Below are 9,964 nucleotides of genomic sequence, written 5' to 3' on the forward strand. Positions count from 1 at the left end.
ATTGAGATAGGCAGGTCATTCCATCAGGTGGGAACGGTCCAGGAAAAGGTCTGTGACAGCGATTTCATGCCTCTCTGGTATGGCACCACAAGGCGTCGCTCACTGGCAGAACGCAAGTTCCTGGAGGGTGTGTAAGTCTGAACGAGCGAGTTTAGGTATATTGGTGCAGAGCCAGTGCATGTTTTGAAGGCGAGCACCAGTGCCTTGAATTTAATGCGAGCGGCTATTGGTAGCCAGTGCAGACTGATGAGGAGAGGCGTGACGTGTGCTCTCTTCGGCTCACTAAAGACCAACCTCGCCGCTGTATTCTGGATCAGTTGCAAGGGTTTGATAGTGAATGCCGGAAGGCCCACTAGAAGAGCATTGCAGTAGTCCAGTCTGGAGAGAACAAGAGCTTGGACCAGTAGTTGTGTGGCATGATCTGATAGGAAGGGTCTAATCTTCCTAATGTTGAATAGTGCAAATCTGCAGGACCGGGTTGTTGCAGTAATGTGGTCAGTGAATTTTAGCTGATCATCAATCACAACCCCAAGGTTCCTGGCTGTCCTGGACGGAGTTATGGTTGATGATCCTAGCTGAATGGAGAGATTGTGATGCAGTGCTGGTTTGGCTGAGACCACAAGCAGTTCTGTCATTGCAAGGTTGAGTTGCAGGTGATGTTCCTTCATCCATGCTGAAATGTCTGCTAGGCAGGCAGCGATACGAACACCAACCGATGGATCATCAGGTTGAAATGAGAAATAGAGTTGAGTGTCGTCGGCATAGCAGTGATAGGAAAAGCCATGTTGCTGAATGACCGATCCCAATGATGACATGTAGATGGAGAAGAGAAGTGGTCCAAGCACTGAGCCCTCGGGAACGCCAGTGGCTAGATGACGTGACTTAGACACTTCACCACTCCATGACACCCTGAAGGACCTACCTGAGAGGTAAGACTTGAACCACTGGAGAGCAGTTCCTGAGATGCCCATCTTCATGAGAGTTGACAGAAGGATCTGGTGATTAACTGTGTCAAAAGCAGCAGACAAATCCAGTAAGATAAGTACTGTGGATTTGGAGGCTGCTCTTGCCTGTCCCAGTGCCTCCGTAACTGAGAGCAGGGCAGTCTCCGTTGAGTGGCCGCTTTTGAAACCGGATTGGTTGATGTCCAGGAGATTGTTCTGTTCAAGAAACGTAGAGAGCTGATTAAACTCAGCCCTCTCAAGTGTCTTTGCAATGAAAGGTAGAAGGGATACCGGTCTGAAGTTTTCTAAAAGTGCTGGGTTTAGAGAGGGTTTTTTAAGCAGTGGGGTTACCCGAGCCAGCCATTTTAAATGCTGTGGGGAAAGTCCCGGTGTGAAGAGAGGTGTTGACAATGTGAGTGAGTGCAGGAGTAACAGAAGAAGAAATGGCCTGAAGGAGGTGAGTGGGCATAGGATCAAGCGGACATGTAGTGGGATGATTGGAAAGGATGAGTTTGGAGACATCTTCTTCAGAGAGCAGAGAGAAGGAGGAGAGCGTGGGTGTGATGGTCATTGAGATGTGTGTGTCGGTTTGTGGTGTGGAGAATTGGCTGCTGATGGAAGAGGTTTTGTTTGTGAAAAATGATGCAAAGTCATCAGCAGTAAGAGTTGACGAAGGAGGGGGAGGAGGAGGACAAAGGAGCGAAGAGAATGTTTTGTAAAGTGTACGAGAGTCAGAGCAGTTGTTGATTTTGTTGTGGTAGTATGTAGTTTTAGCAGTGGAGACATTAGTAGAGAAAGAAGCGAGAAGAGACTGATACAGGGTTAGGTCAGTAGCGTTTTTAGTTTTGCGCCACTTCCTCTCTGCCGCCCGGAGTCCAGAGCGATGTTCGCGGAGAACATCAGACAGCCAGGGGGCAGAGGGGGTGGTGCGGGCTGGCCTGGATGTAAGGGGACAGAGGTTGTTTAAGCAAGATGTTAGAGTGGAGCAAAGAGTGTCAGTAGCACTGTTAGTGTCTAGTGCTGAGAACTTAGCAGGTGGAGGGAGTGAGGATGAAACCATAGTGGATAGACGGGAGGGAGAGAGCGAGCGTAGATTACGCCGAAAGGTGATCTGCGGGGGAGTGTGTGTTGTGTCCAGAGTCAGTATGAGGTTAAGAGTGATGAGAAAGTAATCTGAGGTGTGCAGTGGAGTAACTAAAGTGTTGTCTGTGGAGCAGTAGCGTGTGTAGATCAGGTCCAGATGGTTACCTGATTTGTGAGTAGCTGTAGTAGATACTCGCATGAGGTCAAATGAGGTCAGAAGAGTGGTGAAGTCAGCAGCCTGGGGTTTATCAAGGTGGATGTTGAAGTCACCGAGCAGTACCAGAGGAGTGCCATCCTCAGGGAAGTGAGAGAGGAAAATATCCAAATCATCCAAGAAGTTACCCAGTTGACCTGGAGGGCGATAGATAACTACAACATGGATTTTAGCCGGGTGAGTGATAGTGATTGAGTGTGATTCAAATGAGCAGTTGCCAGATAGAGAAGGAATGGGCTCAAATTTCCAATCATTTGAGATCAGCAAACCAGTACCTCCACCCCTCCCAATTGGGCGTGGGGTGTGTGAAAAAGTGAAATTATTTGAGAGAGCTGCAGGAGTGGCAGTGTCTTCTGGTTTGATCCAGGTTTCAGTTAGAGCCATGAGACTGAGACGTGAATGTGCGGAAATAGATGGAATAAAGTCTGCTTTGTTTACAGCAGACTGGCAGTTCCACAGACCAATTGGAATGGACATTAATGTAGCAGAGGAAATAGGTACACTTCGCAGATTATTAGGATTACGGCGCCTAGAATGTACTGAGCGTGACTTACGGGTGTATGTGGTAATAGTAGCAATTTGGAAGCACATAGTGAATACGGGTCAGAGAAACAAACAGATGAAAACACAAAGTGGACAAAGTAGAAGGAAAGCTATAGTCAAGTGCCTTGTCGTGTCCTTGCTCGAGTGGAGTCGCGCAGAGTAGAGTCGAATGGTCTTTACACTCTTCGGTCTTCACTCGAGGAGGCTGAACGCTCCCGCTTACGCTTCCGCACCAGCGTTAACGAGCGTATTAAATAGATGCTAATCACTACATTCAGAACAGGTGAGGACGCTTTTGTAATTCGCCCAGACAATCAAGGCAACAGCCTGTCAATGGCTCAGCTCCAAAGCGAAACTATCACTCACTAGTGCGAATATCCCGCAATAATATTTCAGTGCGGACGGCAAAAACAGCACTGCTTATAATTCAAATACAATTATCTTAACCAGTAAAATTATAAATCCACAAATAACTACAGAATCGAAATGTATCCACTTGATAGCGTGTAATACGCTGAGCAAATCCAGCAAACTGAGTAATTAGAAAAAACACTTACACACGGCTTCAATGCGTTCCTTCACTCTCTGCGCGCTTCTCCATAATAAGCAAATAGTATAGCCTATAACAGACAATGACATGGAGGCGGCGGCGCAGCGTGAACAACGGCTTAAATGAACAACTAGAAAAGAAAAAAAACTTTAGTCAGGGGCAGCCCTAACTATTTATTTCAGATAGACCTATATTTTATCCAGCATGTCACAAATTGAGTTCTGGGTTGAGCATGCGGCACTGAGTGGAATGAGCTTCAAAAATGAACGGAATCGTTTTAAAAACATAATTCAACAAATAAATAATAATTTTTAATGGGCCACTTAAAATGTTTATTACAAATAAATTATAAAATTTTAAAAATGAATAAAATGAACAAAAATTTGCATTGCATTTGCAATCCTTTGCAGCACCCCCACTTCCCGCGCCCCTGCACCACTTATACATGCTACTTTAAAAAAAATTAAAACCAGTCAAGGTGTGGATTGAGGTAGGCCTGCTATTTTTATATGATGAAAAAAAACTTAGTTTGACGGGAAAAAAAACTATTTTGGTTAGGGTTGTGCCGATGGACGATGATGGCTGACCGACATCACGATGGAGCGCCACCATCGTGATGCCACGCCCCCGTTGCGAGTGCGACACACACTAATCCTCTTCTATAGTATTAGTTAAAGCTACACTGTGTGATATTTTCCCCCATCTAGTGGTGAACTTGTATATGACCATCCAGTGAATTTTAGTTTCTGTTCTGTCCAATTCCGATTTCGTTTTAACTCCTACGGTGGCCGATTTAGTCCAAGATTAATATGGCTTCCAGTTCGACCTCGTCCACATTCGACACGGTGCCTGTGGGATATTCTGTGCGCAGTGGGATGGTTGGAACTCAACTGGCCTAATTATTCGGCTAGAAAGAACTGCAGCTAATCCAGAGTGAACTTTGATGATAGTAATGTTTATTCAGTCATCCAATTGCAAGGCATAAACAGGTTTGCATGGATATATGTACATAAATGTGGTTTCTGTGAGAGAACAAATTAGGATGGTAAATATACATGATAATGACATGACAGAATATACACAGTTAAGAACTGTATAACTATACTTATAAGTTACATTTGTATAATGTAACCGTAAACCAGAGCTTATTGTACCATATATAGGCGCTAAATGCAGCTGCATTAAAAGGAGCGGAGCTGCCGCTGCTAACAAGCGGTGTCCGGTTACAAAAGTGTGTGCGCAGGTTTAGCTCTGTATAACAAGTGTTAATATGCCGATCAGACCTGATACATATTTCCATCAACATACATTACAAGCAAATATTTTCTATAAACGAATAAACATTGTTAATAACTGAATGATTATTCAAATAGGTGAGCATTACACTATTGTATGACACAAAAATACTTCTGAGGTGACATCAACTGAATTACGCGATGACACACTCTGAAACACATCCACAATGACAATAACTATTATTACTTACGGAGTTATTATTATTAACGCACAGAAATACCACACAAGGAAAAACAGACTTTTGAGGAATAAACAAGCCAGGAAAACTCCATATAACTCTGTTACTGGAGCTGCTGAGATGAAAACTCTCTGCGCATGCACCAGACAAGTCTGAACAAGTTGACGCGCACAGTGTTAAAACGCGAAAGGCGAAGCTTGAATTTACGGGGATGTCCCTCTTTGGCTAATGTACTTTCAAGATGGAGGGGCAACATGGCGACCACCGTTAGATCCCATTACCTTATGTATTTTCAATGGCATATTATAAACTTACGAGAATACTTTATTACTTGAAAGAAGTAAATATACATTAATGAGCACATATATTTTTGAAAGAACTAAGTGTTTTTAGCTAAGAATAGACTAAAAAAGTTACACAGTGTAGCTTTAAACTAAAAACTTAGCAGGGATTGCTCTGTAAATTAAATTGAGAATGTAACTAATGCATATATGCTATTTTAAATACTGTAGTCTATGCCAGATATATGTATGGCCTACATTTTGAAGGCTGAAACATCCATAAGCATGCGTGTTTATTTTAGCACTTTCGTTAGTGAAACAACACAGCCTATAAAACATTTAAACGATTTTCAGTAAATAATGGTTACCTCAAGAATATAAGAAAATTAAATATTAGTTAGAAAAATATTTGATTCATACTATTTTCTCGCGAAGATGAGTCATATACCGCTCTGCGCTTTGAGAGGAATGGGACACAAGCTGGATAGACATCTTTCGAATATCTTCATCTTCATGTTTTCTCCTGATGTTGCAAGGCAACACTTGTTGTAAAAGGTCTGAAAAGCGGATTTTATCTTCCACAAGGTCAAGACATTTAGGCAATGTTTATTATTCACTGCCACAGAAAACGAAACTAAAATCACCGGCGTGTGTGTGAAATGCGCTATTCAAATAAACCAAACTTGACGCGCCTTACCAAGTGTAATAACAAGAGCAAACTGTGTTAAATTAAATTTGAAGTAAAAAGGTATTCGTCCCACAGTGTCTTTTATACTTTACCACAGTAAAGGATGTGAATAGTTATAATAGACTTAATTATAAGCAAACGAAAGGAAGAAACGTTTCCCCTGCGAAAATGACGACGTGAGTGAAGATTTGGGAAAAGAAATGAGATGTCCATGTCCATTGGGATAAAATGGACTGGGCCTATTGTTCAAATTCACGGAAAATAGAGTGACCAGATCCAGATCGCAAAATAGAATGAAAAAGTGCTATCTGACCATTATTTCCTTTGTAGGCTAAAGCTTTGTGCTTCACTCCTGTGGTAATATTCACATGAAACAGCATTCACATACAAAACACTGGGTTATTAAAATAACTAAATTATTTTTTAAAAAGTAGAAAATAGTATTTGTGTAAAGAGATATATTAAAATAAAAAGAGCTAAACTCTTAAATGGAGGAACCTATTTTTTCCCCCTCACGTGCAACCTAGCGGATGAGTCATTATTTGGGTTAGTAAAAATAACGAAATGATAGTTTTATGAGAAAATAGTATTTATGTAAAGAGAGATAGTATATTATCTACCTATTTACCTAATTCCAGGTTCTGATGTTGTTGTTGGGCTGTTCTGTATGCTGCGGTTTGCACAGTAAAATAGACCCGTGGAAAAAAGTGTATTTTTAACGGGTCACAGACACTCTTCAATTGTATATTTATTTAATGCCAATTCAATATTATAATCTTATCAGTTAACGGTTAATAATCGGATAATGAGCGGCGGTTGTCGGTCGGGAAAATGAACCGTTTTGAGCATCCCTAGCCCACACGTACACGGATATTTTTATAACCAGAGTTTTTCCTCCTCTGTTTTAAAAAACAATAGCGTCCACACAAGCACGGTTTAAAAAAAATCTATCCACATAAAAACACAAAACCGCGCTATGATTGGCTGCCTGACTTGTTGTAAAATAATTTCCCCATATTAGGCATATGGTGTGTAGGCCTACTTGTGAATTAATTTATTAAATGTATTTAGCTAGCGTTTGTAACCTTCCCTAAATTAACTTGTCTAAGAAAATGCTTAATAAAACATAAGCTAAACATCAGTTGACCATATGTTTACTTTCTTCGCTGACCGAGACAAAAATGAAAAGACAATGGGCCCTATTTTAACGATCTGAAACGCAAGTGTCAAAGCGCGAAGCGCAAGTAACTTTGTGGGCGGGTCTCGGCGCTGTTGCTATTTTCCCGGCGGGATAAATGGCTCTTGCGCCCGGCGCAAATCTAAAATGGGTTGGTCTGAAGTAGCTTCATTATTCATAGGTGTGGTTTGGGCGTAACGTGAATAAACCAATCAGAGCGTCATCCAACATTCCCTGTAAAAGCAGGTGCGCAAGTTCCATTATGGATTGCTATTATTATGGCGTATTTACCAGGCGCACGCCAGGAGCGGTTCACAGCCGAGGAGACTGATGTTCTTGTAAGAGCAGTGAAAGACAGAGAAGTGAAGTTGTAATGTTGTACGTTATGGTAAAGGTGATTTCAGTCTTTTTTTTTTCAGTCTTTCAGTTTTTTCAGTTTTTCAGTCGATTTTTGTTCCTGGTTCTTGACGGACAAACCAATTTGTCAGATGTCCTTATATACATATATGTCTTGCCACTATTGGGCAAACAGGTCTTATCCTTAATTATTACAATTAGCCTGAATCATTTGTAAGCTAGATTTATGCCTATTTTTTCACATCTTCGTGGCACACCACAATGATTTCCGTCATCTCATGTGTTAATATTTTTTTAGTGTAACAATTTATGATTTGCAAAAATAACTGTTGCATCTGTGTAGATTACATGAGCAAAGTGTATGCGCGTTGTGCACGCTATACATTATGGTCAAGCATGCGCCCTTAAAATAGCATAATGAACAACGCGCAACGCGCCACTGACTTTAGACTAGGTTTTTTCTGGTCAGTGGCGCAATTGTTTAATGGAACAGCAAAATAGCACCAGGGATTGTTTGCGGCGGAACACGCCTCCTTTTTTGCGCTGAACCGCCCAGGGAGCGCAAGTTCATTCACTAGTTTAGCGACGTGCTTCTGTGGAGGGAAAAGCGCGCTTTGCGCGGGTGCAAAATAGGAATGACACATGCGTCGGTGTACAAAGTCAATTGCGCTGGGTGCAAGATAGGGCCCTATAAGTCAAAGCTCAGGTGTGGGGAAGAGCCAGGGCAAGAGACTGAGAGAAACAGAAAGAGTAATGGAAATGAGAGTGTGATGAAATGAGGAGAGAGCAGGTATGACAGATAATTCCCTTCATTATAAAAAAAATGTAGCATTCACCTGTCTTAAAATGCACGTAGATGCATGTAGACTATGCCCCCCGAACCCCCCTAAATAGTTCAAATTTGGGACCTTACTGGTTTTAAAACTCCTTAAGGCACTTGTATATGCTACAAGTTACAAAAAAAAAAGTTTACAAAAGTTCCCATTTTTATTTTTGAATTTACATTGTGAATATGTTCATATTGTGGTGCTTAGCAATTTTCATCATCATCATATCAGTGTAGATGATGGACCAAAATAAAACCATTAAAATAGGCTATCAAATAAATAAGTATTGTGATACTTGGTGGTCCCACAGTGACACTCTTATCCCCAAAAATATTGCTATATCACAATACTCAATATGTTGTCCCACGGTGAGTCATTTTTCTCTGTTACACCTACACAAAATTTGAGGGTTCCCCCACCTGCCAAATCCCACTTTAACCACTGGTTAGTAGCCTAATGTATAGTATGTAGCCTACCCTAACTAAACCTGAAGGAAACTAGCAGTATAAGTTTTGTTACCCATATTTAAAATGTCTGTATCTACAACAAAGTTTGTGTGTGTGTGTTATTGTTTAAGCCTCTCTCACAGCTATAGACGGGTAGACACCTGCAAATAAACAAATGAATAAAATGTTTTTATTTATTTGTTTATCTATCTAATGCTATGTCAATGTAAACATATGTAAACATATCTCTAATAATAATTATAGGAATTTTAAATTCTGGCATCACCTCAATCAGTCTGATACTGAATCTATATATAATGGTTAACCCATTATATTCGTTTGCTGTAGGCCTACTTCACATATTATTGAATGTAGCCTATATAATTGCAATTATCATTGTAAGAGTGGACTCCTGTAGATGGTTCAATCTACAGGGTTGCCATTAGACTAAAAAACGTTATCAGAAAGATGGAAGAAAACTGTACCTTTCTTGTCTATTTCCACCCACTGCAACTCATACCAAAGACGGAGATAAGCGCAGTTACAATAGCAAAATATGTGGGAGAGCGTTGCTATAATACGACTATATTGTATTGCAATAGGGAGCACTTCAAAGTCAATACTAAATCAAAACTAGTTAGCACAGTATTTGTAATAGAAAGGATTTAATGACAGATTCTGATTATGGTTACACTTAAAATAGTTTCAAAATGGATGAATGAGATGATAAACTTATACCATTAATCGTACACAGCATGAATACAATGTTACCTGAGAGATAGAGAGAGAGAGAGAGAGAGAGAGAGAGGGGGAGAGAGTGGGAGAGAGAGAGAGAGAGAGAGAGAGAGAGAGAAGAGAAGAGAAGCCCAGATGACTTCAAGAGCCACAGGAAAAGAGAGAGAGAGCCTAGTTTCCAGTCTTCTTTTATCTATCCCTTGACCATGTGACTGAAACCAAATGTATTCTTTTAAACTGACCAATCAGAGCAAACTCACACATAACATTCAAACTGACCAATCAGACCTAACTTCCCCAACAGTAAAAGGTGTGGCACCCCCTGTGGCCTACAGGCCTGCCTTTTGTCTTTCAGGTGGTCCTTCAGATAAGCAAATGTGTTGACAACAGAAAAGCAAATTTCTTTGTTGGATTTCAAATATCAAATATCTTTGATTATTTTCAATCCCTTCATCATAATTATAGGACATTTATCTAAATAATTGCAATTATATACATTCAATAATATGTGAAGTAGGCCTACAGCAAACGAATATAATGGGTTAACCATTATATATAGATTCAGTATCAGACTGATAACTGATTGAGGTGATGCCAGAATTTAACAGGACTCTCTCTCGCGGACACGCTCGGTCTCTCTCGCGC

Source organism: Gobio gobio, assembly GCF_949357685.1.
Source record: "Gobio gobio genome assembly, chromosome: 2".
NCBI classification, from domain to species: domain Eukaryota; kingdom Metazoa; phylum Chordata; class Actinopteri; order Cypriniformes; family Gobionidae; genus Gobio; species Gobio gobio.